Source organism: Thalassophryne amazonica, chromosome 15 (genome assembly GCF_902500255.1).
Source record: "Thalassophryne amazonica chromosome 15, fThaAma1.1, whole genome shotgun sequence".
Taxonomy (NCBI): domain Eukaryota; kingdom Metazoa; phylum Chordata; class Actinopteri; order Batrachoidiformes; family Batrachoididae; genus Thalassophryne; species Thalassophryne amazonica.
The window spans coordinates 9,189,698-9,211,616 of NC_047117.1; the positions used below are offsets into that span (position 1 = coordinate 9,189,698).

Below are 21,919 nucleotides of genomic sequence, written 5' to 3' on the forward strand. Positions count from 1 at the left end.
GAGCTTCAGTTGGCTTTCATCAGGTGGAGGTGACTGACAGCAGCATTGGACTGGACAGCGTCAGCGATAGCTCGGCCACAGGAGAGAGTTGCAGTTGGTGAATTCCAAGATGATGAGCCAAACCTCAACAACCATGTCATCGCGGTTTTTAGATCGGTTTCCTTGAGATCAGACTTTACAGCAAAGTAATACGTGGAAAAACATTGTATTGGCAAATAAATCCAAATTTGTAGCCCGCTGACAAATAAAGCAACAGATCACTTCTTGTTTCTCCAACACTTTGTCGAACACTATACATTTTGCTCATATTTTCTTTTTAATCCCAACTACATTCACATTTAGCATTTGTGATCAGGTGGGACTTGAACCCATAATTCCCAACTCCAGAGACTGATGCATTAGCCATGAGGCAGTCTCTCCAAAAATTTGTGATGCCAGGATTTCAACAATTAATTCAACCTATCTACAGTATCTAATACACACACACACACACACACGTGTGTGTGTGTATGCATCCACTCGAGCACTGTCAGTATTTGATTATATTTGCATTAAAGGTAAATGTCCACCAGGTGGAGGTGTTGCTCCATTTAAAAACCTTTAGTACAGGCTGCTGCGTAAAAAACATGTTGCTTATAGTAATACAGGTATGTTGATTGAATTAATTGTTGAAATTCTAGCATCACAAATGTCTGTAGGGTCGTCTGATTAGGTCTCATTAGTCCATTTTTACAAATAAAAAGATACAGAATTAAATATTATATGATTACACTTGCTGTGATCTGGTGGTGGCCGAGTGGTTAGTGCACTTGTTTTCAGTGTCAAAGGTTCCCGGTTAAAACCCCACCCCTGCCACACGTCTCCATGTAATGTGGAGTTGCATCAGGAAGGGCATCTGGTGTAAAACTTGTGCCAATTCAACATGCAAATCGACTTCAGATTTGCTGTGGTGACCCCGAGTGAAAACAGGGGCGCAGCCAAAGGGACTTATTTTCCACTTGCTGTGATTTGCAATGCAGGCATAGTGTAGGTCATGTGATTGAGGACTAAGTGGAAGTGAAGTTCTTATAATAAATGACAAAAAAAAAAAAAAAAAAAACAGGGAAAGACAAACAAAAAACCTCACAAGGGGCTATAACTAACCTACTTTACATGACCAAACCTTTCTAGGAGGAAGAAGTTCCAAGCCTTTTTTCCAGGTGCAGTTTGGGAGAATTGGATGCCACCCAGTGATATAATACTATGTTTGGATGTCTTTAATCTCTTTGGAAAACCCTTGGAGTCTGCTGGAATGACTTTGTTAAATGAGTTGTTTGATGGGGAAACCCAGCAGAGGTGTATTACTTGCATTGTGAGGGAACATCACCTGTGGCGCTGAAGGCCGTATGGTGCGTTTTCCAAAACACCATCTAGCATGTAGTGTGGACATTCCCAACTGGGTAGGCTAAGGCGATACCCACATGTCACATACGTACAGATAGATGGCTACTGTTTGGAGGTAGGGATGGTCTGTTTTAGAGCCAGGGTGGTTGGGAGTTGGGAGACTGTCTCAGGGGAGAAAATATAGCAACGTGCATCACTCCCTGAGTTGGGTCAGGTCATGTTGGTTTTGGCTTGTTGGGCATCGTCCACTTCCAGATGTGTTTTATACACATGCTGCTTTATTATTCTGATGTTAAAGCAGTTTTACGGCTGATTTTAGAGGGGAAACTGTGCATTGTCTCCCACTGCTTTTGTCTGCACAACTGGAGGATTATCAAAAGCAGGAACGCTTTGCCCTGATAAAGAAGTTTATTTCCATAAAGCACTTTGTAACAGCGTCAAATACAGTCGCGTAGCATTTGCCCACATTATCCGTGCTTGATAAGACAGCTCAGGATTCTGTGTAAAAGAAAATGTATTTTTCATGCAAGTACCTGCTGATTTTTTGATGGTTTGCATAAGGAGGGTCACACATCTCTCTGTGTGATCTCCTGACTCCTTGTTCACTGTGTAGCTGCCGGATTTTTTTATTTATGTATTTGTAGAGTTTCAGAATTCCAGGCTGTGACAAACATACCTTTCCAGTTGAAGATTTCTGAGCCATATTCTTGCAGTCCATTTTTTTCAAGCAAAAAAAAAAAAAGACACAAGCACCTTAATTTTTAGCAAGTCTTCAATTTGAGGGATTAACTGTCCCTCTGCAAGTCCACCCACTTGACGATTCTTCATTCCAATCAGTGGTGTCCACTCTGCAGATATAAACTGGTGCAGAGGCATTCTTTCAAAAAAAGGTTTTATAACAGCAGTTTTTAAAATAGTTGGAAAAATTCAAGTGGGGCACGATAACTTAATGACACTGAGTCCATAAGGCCGTGTTGTCCAGAGGTGGACGCATCAGCTAACGGATAATTATTGAAGCCATTCTTTGGATTGGACCAATGGACCAATTAGCTTCCACTAAATTTAGTTCCACTAACTTCAAGTCAGCTAACATTTTTTTGAATAACGTTTAACAGTCAAAGATGTTCGTAAACATAATTCATACCTTCATATGATCATCCTGTTGGAGTTTATAAACTAATCCGATAAATGGAACTGAAGGCAACAATGGAGAAACAGGAGGTCAGCTCAGAGTAATATATATATATATATATATATATACAGTCCAGCGCCCGGGGACCAACTCCAGATGTAGAGACGCTGCCTTGGTCAAAGCCAGAGGAAGGAGCAGAGCCTAAATAAGCATGTTTTTGATTGTGGAAGGAAACTGGAGTGCCTGGAGGAAACCCACATAGATGCAGGGAAAACATGCAAACTCCACACAGAATTGGCAGGAAGCGATCCCATAACCTTCTTGCTGAGACATTAGTGCTAACCACTCATCCACCATGCCACCAAAGACCCAAAAGTGCTGCATTAAGACTACCTTTCAGGCCACTGGCAGAATCAACCTGTCCAGGTACAGACTCAAGAACCTCTAGTAGATGGTGGTAGGATGTCCCATCCTTTCACCCCTCATTTGTTTTGTACACAAACATTTGTCGGAATCAGCATCATATTATTAAATTTGCTGATGACTCTGCCATCTTGTCACTGCTGAAGGGTGATGATCAGGACCAAGATCCAGTCGTGTGTGATGTCTTGGACTGGTGTAGGTTATCCTTTCTGGATATGAATGTGTCCTAAACAAAGGAGATGCTCATTGATTTTAGGAGGAATCAGTCGTCCATCTCCCCGGTGGCGGCCTGTGATCAGGGGCCTCCAGAATGCCAAGATGCAGGACAAAAAGGTTGAGGAACGCTTTTATACCAGTTTTAACAGACCCTTTAAATAAGATTAATGAGTTAATTATGAGGTGCATTTAAATTTTATGTCTTTTAATTATGAGATTTAATGTAACTTTTATTTGTTTTTAAGGTGTTTTCAAATTTGACAGGTGTGTGTGTACACACATCAAAACTGTTGGCTGCACATTATTTGCCCTTCGGGGATATAAAGCTTTTCAGTTGATGTCTCGTCCTTATTTCTGTTAATGTCTTGGGGCCAGTAATTGGAATTGATGATGGAACAGTGTTTGTAATTCAAGTGATGAGAACGAAAAGAAAAAAAAAAAACTTGGGAGAAGGAGCATCGTAACATTCAAAATGTCAATGTCTCAAGCTAAAAATCAAATCCAGCGTATTTCCACAGAAATGAGTAGGGAGTTTCACAAAATGCTAAATGTCAAAAATGTCCAACATTGACATAAATGCACTATATAAAGGTTCAACAATTCACCATGTTTCTCTAAAAACTCAGTATAATGACCAGGGTGCCAGTACAGCACCACTTCCCAAAACCAAGTGTGTTCATTATCCTGAGAATAATCATTCTTGGCTGAATTAAAAGGACGTGGAACTAAACCCTCAAAGGAACTGAAACTAAAACCAGGCTTAGAAGTGCAACTATAAATCATAGCTACCCTTCTACCTCATCTCAAGCAATTTGAGCGTTCGTGAAGCCGGCTGGAGAAGCCTCATTTCATGGCAAAGGATACTTCTGGCGTCAACCATATCTCTTCCAGACCAGTCTTATCAAGGTCATAGTAAATCACCAGATCTCTAATCAACAATGACTTGGACAACAACAATTGATTGCTCATGTAACCAAAGTTAAGATATCATGAGGTGATGCAGCAGAACTGTTACATACCGATGACATTATCTGATACACGTTGTTGCTGCTTGGAAGTAGTCTGTTTAGATGAGATGCCTGTGTGTCTTGAGTAGACTTTATTCAACCCAGTTCTTGCAAAAACTCAGACAAGAGACACTGGAGCTATTCCTCACTGACTTAGGTTGGTAGTATCAGCAGCAGTGGGTCCATACCCAGTTTACAGGGGATGGGGGGGGGCATGAAGCAGGGGTGGGACCCTGTCAGTTCTAGATGCCAGCATGGCCTGGAATTGTGATAGAAGTGAAGCTGTTCAACCCTGCTTGGATGGGTGGGAGAGTTTGGTGCCACATTATGATCTCGTTGACCTCATTTGTCTCTTATTTGCAAACAAACTAAGAAATCACGCGTACATAAGTATTGACAGCCTTTGCCATGAAGCTCAAAATTGAGTACAGGTGCATCCCGTTTCCACTGATCATCCATGAGGTGTGTCTACAGCATAATTGGAGTCCACCTGGGGTAAATTCAGTTGATTGGACCTGATTTGGAAAGACAAACACCTGTCTACATATAAGGTCCCACAGTTGACAGTACATGTTAGAGCACAAACCAAGAATGAAGTCAAAGGAATTGTCTGTAGACCTCTGAGACAAGATTGTCTTGAGGTACAAATCTGAGTAAGAGTACAGAAACGTTTCTGCTGCTTTGAAGGTCCCAATGAGCACAGTGGCCTTCATCTTCCATAAATGGATGAAGCTCAGATCCACCAGGACCCTTGCTAAAGCTGGCCGCCCTCCTAAACTGAGTGATCGGTGGAGAAGGGCCTTAGTCAGGGAGGTGACCAAGAACCCGATGGTCACTCAGTCAGAGCACCAGCATTCCTCTGTGGAGAGAGGAAAACCTTCCAGAAGGACAACTGTCTCTGCAGCAATCAACCAATCAGGCCTGTATGGTAGAGTGGCCAGACAGAAGCTACTCCTTAGTAAAAGGCACATGGCAGCCCACCTGGAGTTTGACAAAAGTCACCTGAAGGACTCTCAGACCGTGAGAAAGAAAATTTCTGGTCTGATGAGACAAAGTTTGAACTCTTTATCATGTTTGAAGGAAACCAGGCACCATCCCTACACTGAAGCATGGTGCTGGCAGCATCATACAGTGGGGATGTTTTTCAGCAGCAGGAGACTAGTCAGGATTGAGGGAAAGATGAATGCAGCAATGTACAGAGACATCCTGGATGAAAACCTGCTCCAGAGCGCTCTTGATCTCAGACTGGGGCGACGGTTCATCTTTCAGCAGGACAATGACCCTAAGAACACAGCCAAGATATCAAAGGAGTGGCTTCAGGACAACTCTGTGAATGTCCTTGAGTGGCCCAGCCAGAGTCCAGACCTGAATCCGATGGAACATCTGTGGAGAGATCTGAAAATGTCTGTGCACTGACGCTCCCCATCCAACCTGATGGAGCTTGAGAGGTGCTGCAAAGAGCAATTGGCAAAACTGCCCAAAGATAGGTGCACCAAGCTTGTGACATCATATTCAAAAAGACTTGAGGCTGTAACTGCTGCCAAAGGTGCATCAACAAAGTATTGAGCAAAGAGTGTGAATACTTAAGTACATGTGATTTTTTTTCTTCATTTTTAGTAAAGTTGCAAAATTAAAAAAAGCTTTTTTCATGTTGTCATTATGGGGTGTTGTGAGTACAATTTTGAGGGGAAAAAAATTATTTACTCCATTCTGGAATAAGACTGTAACATAATAAAATGTGGAAAAGTGATTAAGCTCTGTGAATATTCAGTCCACCCAGCTGTAAATGGGTACTGGCCATCATCTCATCTGCTTCATATTATGGAGTTTGGGTATAGGCATCGGTATCTCCAGACCTTCCAGGACTTGCAGTACTTCTTTCCAGTTACCAGTAGTGAGGTACTGGGGTTATAATTTAAGTGAGGCCCTCTCTCTTTAAAAAAAAAAAAAAGCCTACATCCATTCTGCAGCAGTTTTGTTGCACATAGAAAATAATAAATTTGTCAGTGATACTTCATTTTCTACCAGTGCATGCTGAATAAAACCAGGTGTTTAGTGCTGGCTAAAATGTTCAATTCCTTTTGTGATAGTTGGGTTTAAACCTGATACAAATATCTGAACTGAGACTCAGTGCAGAAACTCCATTAAGTGTATTTCTTTTTAACCGTGTCATTGCAGGATGAGTGTCATTAGTTCCAACATGCACAATAATAGTGCCTGAAGGATACATTACCAGTTGCGGCATTGTGTGGACCATGTTGCCAACTGTTGTCTTTAACCAGCTAACACAATAAAATTCCCAAAATGTTATAAGAACGTTTGTCAAATGTTATCAGAACATTAGCTGTAAAGTTCTCAGAAAGTTTTTGAGGAAAGTTTCTTTTCGTCTCTTTAATAGTGTCTTCTTTTTGTCTCTTTTAAGCTTTCTCCTCAGCAGACTAGTAACAAATTCCATAAGTTTTGGGATCCTATCAGAGATGGCACCCACGTCAGTAGCAAGATCTAGTGGGCATGCTGGAATATATTTGACTTAATATCTTCTATTTTCTCTTCAAAATAATCTAAGAAATCCTGAGCAGTAAACTGAGGGTGGCCTACAGGTGGCCACAGTGTCAAACAAGAACTATGAACTATGTTCATTTTTGTTTATCAAATCGGAGTAATAGGCAATTGGAAACAGCTGACGTAAACTAAACAATATCGATATCTGTAATGGTAATACCATAAGCGAGGACCAAATCCAGGGTATTTCTGCTGGCGTGGGTCGGTCTATGAATGCTTTGATGAAATCATAGCATTTCCATAATGTTTTTGCTGTGTGTGTGTGTGTGTGTGGGGGGGGGGGGGGGGGTCAGTTCTCTGCTTATTATTTCTGCATCTTTGTCACCCGTCTCTCCCTGGCTGCTCTTGGCTTCCTGTTCCCAGCTGAATCATCTGTTTAATTTTGGATAAACTATCAAATGGCAAGGATGCCTTTGGGTGTAATATAAAACAAATAATGAATGTTTTCCATTTGTGCAATGGAAAGTACATTGGCATGAGTTGAAAGATGGAAAGTGCCAGCTTTCAACTCATGCCAGTGTACTTTCCATTGCACTCAAACATTCATTACTTATATAATATTTAACATTCCTGAATATTCTTGCTGCTGAACACAGCCTGGCTGTTATGCATTGTTGAATATGAAAAATACGGGAAAGCAAAACCAGAACGAAAGAGTGGATAGAACATGTAGCAAAGTATACCAAATATTTTCATCAGTATTGCAAATTATCCCTTAGCAAACTCTAAGCACTGTTCTGGGACTTTTTGTGATCTTTACAGTATCTGACATATGGATACTGCAAAGGTTACAAATGGAGCCTCATTATGGCTGTTTCTCAATTCAGGGGCTGCATCCTTTGAAGGCTGCGTTTGTCTGCCACATGCGTCAGTTGGATCAGTCTCATTTCAAAGGCTCTTTCTTTGGAATGCAAATGATGAACGCAGCCTACTTTTCTCTGAAAATGAAGGCTACAAGTGTATCCTTCACAGCTCAAACAATACCAAGAGTCACTTTGTGAGGTTTTTTTTTTTTCATCCACAACAAAATGGTAGGAAAATACTATTAAAAAAGATTGTGTGCTCCATATGTACAATTACAAATAAGTAATGTTTATTAGTAAAGTATAAATAAGTATGGGAGAAAAAAGGCTAACCTACAGGATATGCCAAGTGCAGCTGTCAACAGTGGCGGTGCCAGGAAATTTTTGTTGGGGGGGCTGAGGGGGAGCTGGGGTAAAAGTTGGAGGGGCTCCACAAAATGTGGTCAAAATGACCAATATATAGTAAATTGCATTATAAATACCAAGGTATAGTTTAGTCACCCGTGCTCCTCTAACATGTGGTATCAATGCACACACACATCACTTAGAATGATTGCAAGTTCAGTAAACTTGCACATAGGTATACAAACTGAATTCATTGAAATGGTGCTCAAGACAATGCATGGAACAAATACAAATAAATGTTTATTTGCAAAACTGAAAATTTTGTTTGTGCAGGGTGATTCGGCATTGGCGGATCACCGAACACACACATTCATCACTTTGCTCAGTTACGCAATATTGAGACATTCTCAGCGCAAAACTGCAGTTGATTCACATTATTGGCAGAATTATTGGGGGGGCTGAGGGGGGCTTGGCTTATTATTGGGGGGCTAAGCTCCCCCAAGCTCCCCCCTTGGCTGGCTGTCAAGGTTGCTAAGAGACAGGGTAGGAGCGGGATCAATTAATGACGCCATTGAAGAACGCTCCGTGGGCTCGACAGTCTCACTTCAGAGTAGCTGGTTCGGCCTCCACTGTCTCAGAAGGCCAGATCTTCATAGATCGCAGACTTCAAAGGATGCAGCTCCTGAATTGAGACACAGTCTTTGTCACCAAATGCTCCGAAATGAATGTTTCGAGATGTTCCAGTTGATTTGTGCCGATGGAATTCGTACTGGCTCTGCTGTGGAGACCCTGAGCAAAAAAGGGAGAAGCCACAATAACCGTTACTAGTCACTGCACGGTTGTTACTCATCTGTAATTTGTAGATAATCTGTGCAGATTGACATGCGCAGTTGCACATCCTTTGATTCCCTGAAAATTAGGCCACTCCCTCCCACTGATGTTGGGCTCTGGAACTCGTTTCATATGAAAATAATGAAGGGAATGTCATTCTGTAAACAGACAGACTATTTGCAGTGATGGTAAATAAATGTTTGACTGAGGACTTTTGCAGTTCTGCAGAAGTCCTCGGGGTGGACACATTCAGGGAATGAAAGAAGACTCCTCGCTAAAAGTAGCACTTGATCCTCCTCCTCCTCCCTCCTCATGCTTCTCCTTTTATATCTCCCTCCTGCACCGCTGTGCCCCCCCTCGGCTCCCCCTCCTCATCCGCCGCTGATAAGCAGCATAACGGGGAGGAGCTCCTCTCCCGGGGCTCCTCCTACGCTTCCTTCGGTTTCTCTCTGTGTTGCCCCCACGCACTGGTCCCCTCCTTTTAACCGAGAGGGGCGATGATAAAAAAAGAAGTAAAGCGGAGTAACCCTGTTTTGTCGCGGAGCGGAAAAGGCGTCACGCGGGGCGCAGAGGACGCAGGAGGAGAAGCGGGACGCACCGCGGAGGAGAGCGAAAAGACGGAGGGAGGAAGCGACAGCGGGTCGTAAACACGACACAAAACGGCAAACAGCAGCGATCGTACCTCCCCTCTCTCACCCTGCGCGTCCCTCATCTCTCCATTTCCATCCTCCCTGCGCCGTTTGGCTCAGCGCGCTGCGCAACCGACGCGACTCGGTGCGCCTTCCTCGGTTTATAGCCGTTCTGTTGGTGCGGTAAACGGGAGAGGAGGCCGGCGGGGAGCATCCGATCCGGAGGGCGGGGAGGCGAGAGAACGCACCTCCAGCATCACCAATGCGATGGCACAGAGCTCCGTGCGGCCAAACTAGAGGCGCAGACTGTCACCAGCAGGGCTCTCATCCACCATGAACCTCTGAAAGACAACCGACACGGGCACAGATGGGTAAGAGGAGACGCTGCCTCCTTATTTCTGCAAGATTTGGGATGTGTGGACCCTGCAATGTCAGGGGGATTTACGGTGTCAGGTCAGAGAAATGAGCTAGAAAGGCACTCAGAGAGCGCAGATACCTTCGCCAGCGTCACTCTAATATATCCTTTACTACGCCAGCGTTTTTTTGTGACATCATAAAGGGAGAACATGAAGGAGGTCAAAGGAAGGTTTCACCAGCAAGTTGAACATCTCTGCAAATTTTCCGCGAGATCCGCATACTATTTTTATTTTTAATGCCTTTTTTTTTTTTTTTTTTTTTTTTAGATATCTTGCTTTCAAAGCTGGTCACATAACCCACGTCCCTCTTCTGTCAGCTGGAGGTAATAACAGCTTTCTGCTGCCAGTCAGACTGGATGCATAGCTAATCCCAAACATAAAGACGCCATGGCCCATTTTGAATTCTGAAAATGTTCTAAATTTTTAATCACAATGTTAAATCAACACACTTGTGTTCATCAATTCATCTTAGTCTTCTAAGATGAATTATTTAGGAATTAAAATAGGTCAGTTAAAGGAATAATATCACTTTTTTTCTTTTACTTCTAATGCATTTTTAAAGTAATTAAATATTTAGGGGGTAATTTTTAAACTTTTTACAAAAATGAAAATAAAATACGTGTTTAGATGTTGGTTATTAATGACCTCATGGCCCACGCTTTGGGAATCAATGTGCTACCTTATTCGATCCCATTGTTACATCTTTAACAGTTGAGTTTTTGCAGTGTTGCCCTTATCAAAAAAAAAAAATCAATTTTATTTATATAGCGCCAAATCACAACAAACAGTTGCCCCAAGGTGCTTTATATTGTAAGGCAAGGCCATACAATAATTACGGAAAAACCCCAACGGTCAAAACGACCCCCTGTGAGCAAGCACTTGGCGACAGTGGGAAGGAAAAAACTCCCTTTAACAGGAAGAAACCTCCAGCAGAACCAGGCTCAGGGAGGGGCAGTCTTCTGCTGGACTGGTTGGGGCTGAGGGAGAGAACCAGGAAAAAGACATGCTGTGGAAGAGAGCAGAGATCAATCACTAATGATTAAATGCAGAGTGGTGCATACAGAGCAAAAAGAGAAAGAAACACTCAGTGCATCATGGGAACCCCCCAACAGTTTAAGTCTATAGCAGCATAACTAAGGGATGGTTCAGGGTCACCTGATCCAGCCCTAACTATAAGCTTTAGTAAAAAGGAAAGTTTTAAGCCTAATCTTAAAAGTAGAGAGGGTGTCTGTCTCCCTGATCCGAATTGGGAGCTGGTTCCACAGGAGAGGAGCCTGAAAGCTGAAGGCTCTGCCTCCCATTCTACTCTTACAAACCCTAGGAACTACAAGTAAGCCTGCAGTCTGAGAGCGAAGCTGGACAATAGTCCAGCCTAGAGGAAATAAATGCATGAATTACTTTTTCAGCATCACTCTGAGACAAGACCTTTCTAATTTTAGAGATATTGCGCAAATGCAAAAAAGCAGTCCTACATATTTGTTTAATATGCGCATTGAATGACATATCCTGATCAAAAATGACTCCAAGATTTCTCACAGTATTACTAGAGGTCAGGGTAATGCCATCCAGAGTAAGGATCTGGTTAGACACTATGTTTCTAAGATTTGTGGGGCCAAGTACAATAACTTCAGTTTTATCTGAGTTTAAAAGCAGGAAATTAGAGGTCATCCATGTCTTTATGTCTGTAAGACAATCCTGCAGTTTAGCTAATTGGTGTGTGTCCTCTGGCTTCATGGATAGATAAAGCCGGGGATCATCTGCGTAACAATGAAAATTTAAGCAATGCTGTCTAATAATACTGCCTAAGGGAAGCATGTATAAAGTGAATAAAATGGGTCCTAGCACAGAACCTTGTGGAACTCCATAATTAACCTTAGTCTGTGAAGAAGATTCCCCAATTTACATGAACAAATTGTAATCTGTTAGATAAATATGATTCAAACCACCGCAGCGCAGTGCCTTTAATACCTATGGCATGCTCTAATCTCTGTAATAAAATTTTATGGTCAACAGTATCAAAAGCAGCACTGAGGTCTAACAGAACAAGCACAGAGATGAGTCCACTGTCTAAGGCCATAAGAAGATCATTTGTAACCTTCACTAATGCTGTTTCTGTACTATGATGAATTCTAAACCCTGACTGAAACTCTTCCTCTGCAGATGATCAGTTAGCTGTTTTACAACTACCCTTTCAAGAATTTTTGAGAGAAAAGGAAGGTTGGAGATTGGCCTATAATTAGCTAAGCTAGCTGGGTCAAGTGATGGCTTTTTAAGTAATGGTTTAATTACTGCCACCTTAAAAGCCTGTGGTACATAGCCAACTAATAAAGACAGATTGATCATATTTAACATCGAAGCATTAATTAATGGTAGGGCTTCCTTGAGCAGCCTGGTAGGAATGGGGTCTAATAGACATGTTGATGGTTTGGAGGAAGTAACTAATGAAAATAACTCAGACAGAACAATCAGAGAGAAAGAGTCTAACCAAATACTGGCATCACTGAAAGCAGCCAAAGAGAACGATACGTCTTTGGGATGGTTATGAGTAATTTTTTCTCTAATAGTTAAAATTTTATTAGCAAAGAAAGTCATGAAGTCATTACTAGTTAAAGTTAAAGGAATACTCGGCCAATAGAGCTCTGACTCTTTGTCAGCCTGGCTACAGTGCTGAAAAGAAACCTGGGATTGTTCTTATTTTTTTCAATTAGTGATGAGTGGTAAGATGTCCTAGCTTTACGCAGGGCTTTTTTATAGAGCAACAGACTCTTTTTCCAGGCTAAGTGAAGATCTTCTAAATTAGTGAGACGCCATTTCCTCTCCAACGTACGGGTTATCTGCTTTAAGCTGCGAGTTTGAGAGTTATACCACGGAGTCAGGCACTTCTGATTTAAGGCTCTCTTTTTCAGAGGAGCTACAGCATCCAAAGTTGTCGTCAATGAGGATATAAAACTATTGACGAGATAATCTATCTCACTCACAGAGTTTAGGTAGCTACTCTGCCCTGTGTTGGTATATGGCATTGGAGAACATAAAGAAGGAATCATATCCTTAAACCTAGTTACAGTGCTTTCTGAAAGACTTCTACTGTAATGAAACTTATTTCCCACTGCTGGGTAGTCCATCAGAGTAAATGTTAATGTTATTAGAATGATCAGACAGAAGGGGGTTTTCAGGGAATACTGTTAAGTCTTCAATTTCCATACCATAAGTCAGAACAAGATCTAAGGTATGATTAAAGTGGTGGGTGGACTCATTTACATTTTGAGCAAAGCCAATCGAGTCTAACAATAGATTAAATGCAGTGTTGAGGCTGTCATTCTCAGCATCTGTGTGGATGTTAAAATCGCCCACTATAATTATCTTATCTGAGCTAAGCACTAAGTCAGACAAAAGGTTCGAAAATTCACAGAGAAACTCACAGTAACGACCAGGTGGACGATAGATAACAACAAATAAAACTGGTTTTTGGGACTTCCAATTTGGATGGACAAGACTAAGAGACAAGCTTTCAAATGAATTAAAGCTCTGTCTGGGTTTTTGATTAATTAATAAGCTGTGGAAGATTGCTGCTAATCCTCCGCCTCGGCCCGTGCTACGAGCGTTCTGGCAGTTAGTGTGACTCGGGGGTGTTGACTCATTTAAAACTAACATATTCATCCTGCTGTAACCAGGTTTCTGTAAGGCAGAATAAATCAATATGTTGATCAATTATTATATCATTTACTAACAGGGACTTAGAAGAGAGAGACCTAATGTTTAATAGACCACATTTAACTGTTTTAGTCTGTGGTGCAGTTGAAGGTGCTATATTATTTTTCTTTTTGAATTTTATGCTTAAATAGATTTTTGTTGGTTATTGGTGGTCTGGGATCAGGCACCGTCTCTACGGGGATGGGGTAATGAGGGGATGGCAGGGGGGAGAGAAGCTGCAGAGAGGTGTGTAAGAATACAACTCTGCTTCCTGGTCCCAACCCTGGATAGTCACGGTTTGGAGGATTTAAGAAAATTGGCCAGATTTCTAGAAATGAGAGCTGCTCCATCCAAAGTGGGATGGATGCCGTCTCTCCTAACAAGACCAGGTTTTCCCAGAAGCTTTGCCAATTATCTATGAAGCCCACCTCATTTTTTGGACACCACTCAGACAGCCAGCAATTCAGGGAGAACATGCGGCTAACATGTCACTCCCAGTCCGATTGGGGAGGGGCCCATAGAAAACTACAGAGTCCGACATTGTTTTTGCAAAGTTACACACCGATTCAATATTAATTTTAGTGACTTCCCATTGGCGTAACCGGGTGTCATTACTGCTGACGTGAATTACAATCTTACCAAATTTACGCTTAGCCTTAGCCAGCAGTTTCAAATTTACTTCAATGTCACCTGCTCTGGCCCCCGGAATACAATTGACTATGGTTGCTGGTGTCGCTAACTTCACATTTCTCAAAAAGAGTCGCCAATAACCAGAGTTTGTTCCTCGGCGGGTGTGTCGCCGAGTGGGAAAAACGGTTAGAGATGTGAACGGGTTGGCGGTGTATACGGGGCTTCTGTTTAGGGACTACGCTTCCTCCTCACAGTCACCCAGTCGGCCTGCTTTCCCGGCTGCTCGGGATCTGCTGGAGGGGAACTAACGGCGGCTAAGCTACCTTGGTCCGCACCGACTACAGGGGCCTGGCTAGCTGTAGGATTTTCCAAGATGCGGAGCCGAGTCTCCAATTCGCCCAGCACTGGCCTCCAAAGCTACGAGTAAGCTACACTTATTACAATACCATTACTGCTAAAGGAGGCCGAGGAATAACTAAACATTTCACACCCAGAGCAGAAAAGTGCGGGAGAGACAGGAGAAGCCGCCATGCTAAACCGGCTAAGAGCTAGTAGCTGCGCTAAGCTAGCGGATTCCTAAAAACACACAAAGTGAATAATGTGTAAATAATTTAGAGGTGATTCAGCAGAGGGAGTGCTTTAGTTAAGGCACGTCAAGATTACACTGTGAAACAAATCGTTATCTAGTTAACTAGATCAATCTAACTGCGCAGATTAAACAGCTAACAAATACAGCAAAACACCGCTGTGCTCCGGAACAGGAAGTGATACAATACCGCAGTGAGAGCCAACCACCAGTAGAGTGGAGTCTCCACTCTATGTGAGTCTCCACTCTAAAGTGGGAACATGTGACCTGTACTCATGCTACACTTGGAGCCAGATGAAAGTGTTTGTTGTTTGTTTGTTTGTTTTCAGTGTTTAATGAGGTATCTTTTTTGGCATGCACGTGCGTCCGTGTTGCGGATCTTAGTGGTTGGTGGAGACCAATGGAACGCCATGTTTGACCAGGCTGCAGGGGATAGATGGTTACTATCGAGAGTCAGGGGTGGACCGGACGTTTGCCTGAGTGGTTGCCATCCAGGATCCAAGGCGGCACCACTGTGCGGTAGATGCGGCATCATTTTGTTAGGTGTTTGAGGAGTCGTATGAACAATCAACAGCAAATATTATGGTCTGTAAACCTGAGTGATGTCATGTTCTTTTGCTGTGTCCATCTGACACAAAGGAGGTATTGATTTAAATCTTAGAACGTCCAGACAACGTCTGTCTAAATGGATAACGTCTGCCAGTTACCTTGGCAACATATTAAACATTTCACTGTTATTTGCTACCTTCCAATGTTGACATGGTGATGGTTCGATGTAATGCCAACTGTTTATTGATTGAGAATAAAGTCCCCAGTGATGCCTGTTGGTTCCAAGGTACCAATTATAGTATACACCAACTGAATTTTAGCAGTGGTGCGGAGCTTTTGAGGTCAAAATGGTGTATTGTGAGGCTTCTTGATGGACCAGAACAACAAGATCCAGGGCTTTTGTCAGCAGGGGGTGTGGGGGGCCCAGAAAAGTTTGGGATTTTGATGTCCAGTGATGCATTTTGGAGGGGTTTTTTGCTGACTATCAGCCTCCTCCCTCACCCCAATTTAGTTGTACTGCCTAATATGTGTGGAATTTTGTATTTTTTGAACACCTTTTCTTTGCCTTTACTCCAAATTGATATTACAACCTACACATTTGTTTGAAAAGATTACTATCTATCAATCAATCAGTCTATATTTACAACCCCAATTACAATGAAGTTGGGACGTTGTGTAAAATGTAAATAAAAACAGAATACAATGATTTGAAAATCCTCTTCAACCTATATTCAATTGAATACACCACAAAGACAAGATATTTAATGTTCAGACTAATCAACTTTGTTTTGTGCAAATACACTCAACAAAAATATAAACGCAACACTTTTGGTTTTGCTCCCATTTTGTATGAGATGAACTCAAAGATCTAAAACTTTTTCCACATACACAATATCACCATTTCCCTCAAATATTGTTCACAAACCAGTCTAAATCTGTGATAGTGAGCACTTCTCCTTTGCTGAGATAATCCATCCCACCTCACAGGTGTGCCATATCAAGATGCTGATTAGACACCATGATTAGTGCACAGGTGTGCCTTAGACTGTCCACAATAAAAGGCTTCTCTGAAAGGTGCAGTTTTATCACACAGGACAATGCCACAGATGTCGCAAGATTTGAGGGAGCATGCAATTGGCATGCTGACAGTAGGAATGTCAACCAGAGCTGTTGCTCGTGTACTGAATGTTCATTTCTCTACCATAAACGTCTCCAAAGGTGTTTCAGAGAATTTGGCAGTACATCCAACCAGCCTCACAACCGCAGACCACATGTAACCACACCAGCCCAGGACCTCCACATCCAGCATGTTCACCTCCAAGATCGCTGAAGACCAGCCACTCGGACAGCTGCTGAAACAATCGGTTTGCATAACAAAGACTTTCTGCACAAACTGTCAGAAACCGTCTCAGGGAAGCTCATCTGCATGCTCGTCGTCCTCATCGGGGTCTCGACCTGACTCCAGTTCATCGTCGTAACCGACTTGACTGGGCAAATGCTCACATTCGCTGGCGTTTGGCACGTTGGAGAGGTGTTCTCCTTCACGGATGAATCCCGGGTTCACACTGTTCAGGGCAGATGGCAGACAGCGTGTGTGGCGTCGTGTGGGTGAGCGGTTTTCTGATGTCAATGTTGTGGATCGAGTGGCCCATGGTGGCGGTGGGGTTATGGTATGGGCAGGCGTCTGTTATGGACGAAGAACACAGGTGCATTTTATTGATGGCATTTTGAATGCACAGAGATACCGTGACGAGATCTGAGGCCCATTGTTGTGCCATACATCCAAGAACATCACCTCATGTTGCAGCAGGATAATGCACGGCCCCATGTTGCAGGATCTGTACACATTCTTGGAAGCTGAAAATGTCCCAGTTCTTGCATGGCCGGCATACTCACCGGACATGTCACCCATTGACCATGTTTGGGATGCTCTGTACTGGCGTATACGACAGCATGTACCAGTTCCTGCCAATATCCAGCAACTTCGCACAGCCATTGAAGAGGAGTGGACCAACATTACACAGGCCACAATTGACAACCTGATCAACTCTATGCGAAGGAGATGTGTTGCACTGCATGAGGCAAATGGTGGTCACACCAGATACTGACTGGTATCCCCCCCAATAAAACAAAACTGCACCTTTCAGAGTGGCCTTTTATTGTGGGCAGTCTAAGGCACACCTGTGCACTAATCATGGTGTCTAATCAGCATCTTGGTATGGCACACCTGTGATGTGGGATGGATTATCTCAGCAAAGGAGAAGTGCTCACTATCACAGATTTAGACTGGTTTGTGAACAATATTTGAGGGAAATGGTGATATTGTGTATGTGGAAAAAGTTTTAGATCTTTGAGTTCATCTCATACAAAATGCGAGCAAAACCAAAAGTGTTGCGTTTATATTTTTGTTGAGTGCATTTGCTCATTTTGAAATGGATGCCTGCAACACATTTCAAAAAAGCTGGGACAGTGGTATGTTCACCACTGTGTTACATCACCTTTCCTTCTAACAACACTCAATAAGCATTTGGGCACTGAGGACACTAATTGTTGAAGCTTTGTAGGTGGAATTCTTTCCCATTCTTGCTTGATTTACGACTTCAGTTGTTCAACAGTCCGGGGTCTCCGTTGTCGTATTTTGCGCTTCATAATGCGCCACACATTTTCAATTGGCGACAGGTCTGGACTGCAGGCAGGTCAGTCTAGTACCTGCACTCTTTTACCATGAAGCCACGCTGTTGTAACACGTGCAGAATATGGGTTGGCATTGTCTTGCTGAAATAAGCAGGGACGTCCCTGAAAAAGACGTTGCTTGGATGGCAGCATGTGTTGCTCCAAAACCTGGATGTACCTTTCAGCATTGATGGTGCCATCACAGATGTGTAAGTTGCCCATGCCATGGGCACGAACACACCCCCATACCATCACAGATGCTGGCTTTTGAACTTTGCACTGGTAACAATCTGGATGGTCTTTTTCCTCTTTTGTCTGGAGGACACAACATCCATGATTTCCAAAACAATTTGAAATGTGGACTCATCAGACCACAGCACACTTTTCCACTTTGCGTCTGTCCATTTCAAATGAGCTCAGGCCCAGAGAAGGCGTGTGGTGTTTCTAGATGTTGTTGTTGTATGACTTTCACTTTGCATGTAGAGTTTTAACTTGCACTTGTAGATGTAGCGATGAACTGTGTTAACTGACAATGTTTTCTGAAGTGTTCCTGAGCCCACGCTGTAAGATCCTTTACACAATGATGTTGGTTTTTAATGCAGTACCGCCTGAGGATCGAAGCTCACAGGCATTTACTGTTAGTTTTTCGGCCTTGCCGCTTATGGGTAGAAAGTTCTCCAGATTCTCTGAATCTTCTGATTGTATTATGGACTGTAGATGATGGAATCCCTAAATTCCTTGAATTGAACATTGAGAAACATTGTTCTTAAACTGTTGGACTATTTTTTCATGCAGTTGTTCACAAAGTGTTGATCCTCACCCCATCTTTGCTTGTGAATGGCTGAGCCTTTTGGGGATGCTCCTTTTTTTTTTCCAATCATGACACTCTCCTGTTCCAATTAGGTGTTCTTTGAGCATTCATCAACTTTCGCAGTCTTTTATTGCCCCATCCCAACTTTTTTGAAATTGTTGCAGGCATCCATTTCAAAATGAGCAAATAATTTGCACAAAAACAACAAAATTTATCAGCTTGAACATTAAATGTCTTGTCTTTGTGGTGTATTCAATTGAATATAGGTTGAAGAGGATTTGCAAATCATTGTATTCTGTTTTATTTACATTTTACACATGTCCCCACTTCATTGGAACTGGGGTTGTATATCTGGAGAAATAGGAGCCTTGAAAAAAAGCTGCAAAGGCTATGTTCCCAGTGTTGTAAGATCAAGAAAAAATCTAAAAGATTGGATTGTTTTTTTTACACAACGTCCAAACTTCATTGGAATTGAGGTTGTATTTCTATAGCCCTTTACAGCAGCCAGACGGTGTCCAAAGAGTTTTGCAGTAGGAACTAGGAACAAGGAACAAGAATTCACAAAGGAACAAGGAACAAGAATTCACAAAAGTAAAACAAGCGTACAATAAAGATAAGAGGCACATAAAATCAAACATGTCACAGTGCCACCAGGTGTTAAAAGTCAGTCTAAATAAATGAGCCTTGAGCTTTGATTTAAAAAGTGCTAGATCAGAAATAGTGTGTAAATCAGGAAGTAACTTGTACCACAGTCTAGGTTCAGCTACCGCAAAAACACAGTCACCCCAGAGTTTGTATTTTGACCTCAGAACATCTGAGTGAAGTTGACCAGACTCCTGTAATGTTCTACTGTAAGTGAGGAGAGTTAAAATTTCACAGAACTAAGATCGTGCAAGGCCATTAATGGCTTTAAAAAAAATAAACTTTGAAATCTTAAAATCAATTCTAAATGAACTGGAAGCCAGAGGAGTGAGTAAAGTACAAGTGTGAATGCTCACTTATTAAAAGGCAAGCAGCAGCATTTTGCACCAGTTGAAGGCCTGTAAGTAACAACTGGTTAACACCAGCATAAAGTGCATTACAGGAATCAAGTCTGGAGCTGATGAAAGCATGAATGACCGTCTGAAGATCACATCTACTGAGAAACGGCTTTGTTTTAGCCAGAAGACATAGCTGGAAAACAAAAACTTACTTTCACAACAGAGTTTATCTGTTGATCAAACCTCAAACAGTTCTCACCATAATTATTTTCTTATTTATGGCTTCCTGAACTCTAAAAAGCTAGACCACAAACAGACCCAATAATCTCTATTCTTGCCATTTACCCCTATTCTTGCCTCTCTACACTGGTTGCCTGTCTATTTTAGAATTAATTTTAAAATTTTATTGTTTACTTTTAAAGTTTTGAGTGGCTTGGCTCTCACGTATCTGGCAGACCTCTTACATATATACACCCCTCAAAGGTCTCTCAGATCGGCTGACCAGTTACTTCTTGCTGTCCCCAAGTCGAGACTGAAACACTGGGGTGACCGAGCTTTTGCTGTGGTGGCCCCCAGTGTATGGAATGAGTTGCCTTTGGATGTTAGGTTGGCTCCTTCATTAGAGGTTTTTAAGTCTTCCTTAAAAACACATTTTTTCTTTAAGGCATTTTAAAATTGTTCATGTTCTAGTTAGTGTTAGTCATGTTGGTCACTTTTTACATTTTTTTTTTTTTTGTTTTATCTGTGTTGTATTTTATTAATGTCTTATTTGGAAAGTACTTTGTCAACCTTGTTCTTTTAAAGTACTCTATAAATCAAGTTGGATTGGATTGTATAGTTCATCAATTAAATAGTGAAGAACTGTAGTAAAAGTCAGGCCTGGAGTAATACTGATTTAAACACTTTAGTTGTTAAAATAATAATTATTATGTTTATTATAAACAGTAGTTGTACTCGTAGCAGTATTGTATTAGTATGAAAAAATGTCTTCAAAAGTGGACCTTTAATTGAGGGGTGTTGAGGAGCATGACCCCCCCCCCAGAATGAGACTTTAGGCATGTTTGAGAAAAGAAAAGCATTAGTATTTGTTGTAACGCGTCACATGTTTGCAGCTATGTTTTTAGTTTAACCACAGCGAGGACACAGAGTGGCACAGAGTTTGAAAGAAAAAAAGTTTTAAAATATGTTTGTAACTCTGCACTCTGCTCTCTATGTCCACACGCTCTGAGACAGAGAAAACTCTTTTTTCCAACCCGGACCTGCTGGGAAAAACAGCGAACTGACAGCTTGCAGCATCACATGCTGATGTAAACACAGGGAGTGATTACAGGTGCACGTATTGAATGTGTTATACTGGTACTTTGATAATACCATGATCCGGTGAGACCCCGAACAGACACCAGTATGAAAATGATTGCAGAAGTGGGCTGTTCGACCGAACCCTCCTGGCTACGGACCAGACAACAGAGAATGGGAGCTGCATTCTTACTGTCATTTTGCCACGTTTTAGTATTTTGAAAATAAATATGCTGTTTTTTTTACAAATGGGTTTGCTATTTCCTGGCATCAATGTTACGTATTTACAGAAAAATCGATCACCGAGGGGAAGGCTGTATGCTAGGAATAATGCATTAAAAAAAATCGCAATTTTGACAAGGAGCTGCGGCACTCATATCTCCTGGTTTAGTAAAACCCCTCTTGGTGGATAAAGCACCATTTTGGTCCTGTTATGTGAATTCATCACAAAATTTTTATAACATGAAATAGCAAGATTATGGTTATTAAGGCAAAGCATGTCTCCTTTATAAAATGATCTGAAGCATATCTGGATGCATGATGCACAATATAAATTTTATTTTTCGCCAAATCTGTCTTTTAGTCATAGCGGTGGAATATCATGTTTTAGCATGAGAATGTGACAACATACTGAGTCTCACACCGAGTGCGTGAGACTTGACAAGATCATTTTAAAGCGCGAGTCTCATTCCGAATGAGTCAGACTTGAGAGCTCTGGATTATGGTGCAGTCAGATACAATTCAGTGTTTAATGCAGGGATTCATTTTCCGTGATGAATTAGAATAAACCAAAGTGGCATTTCTTGAATTCAGATGAATATTTCATTAAAGTAAAACCCAGAAGAAGAAGATTAGCATTAATAGCATAACTTTTCCCGTTCTGAACCAATGTGACGGTATTAAAGTGTGAAGTGAAGGTAAAGTGCAAACGGATAATTTATCCGTTATACCGCCTGC

At 41.9% G+C, this 21,919-nt stretch overlaps 1 protein-coding gene across 1 annotated transcript in view; it reads left to right on the forward strand.

Moving 5' to 3' along the window:
* Positions 1-9,258: 9,258 nt before the first annotated feature.
* mgat3b (beta-1,4-mannosyl-glycoprotein 4-beta-N-acetylglucosaminyltransferase b) overlaps positions 9,259-21,919 on the forward strand; it is a 177,690-nt gene continuing 165,029 nt past the window's right edge. Inside the window, exon 1 of the mRNA XM_034187397.1 lies at positions 9,259-9,702. The gene's annotated coding sequence lies outside the window, so the exon portion shown is untranslated. The remainder of the gene's footprint in view (positions 9,703-21,919) is intronic.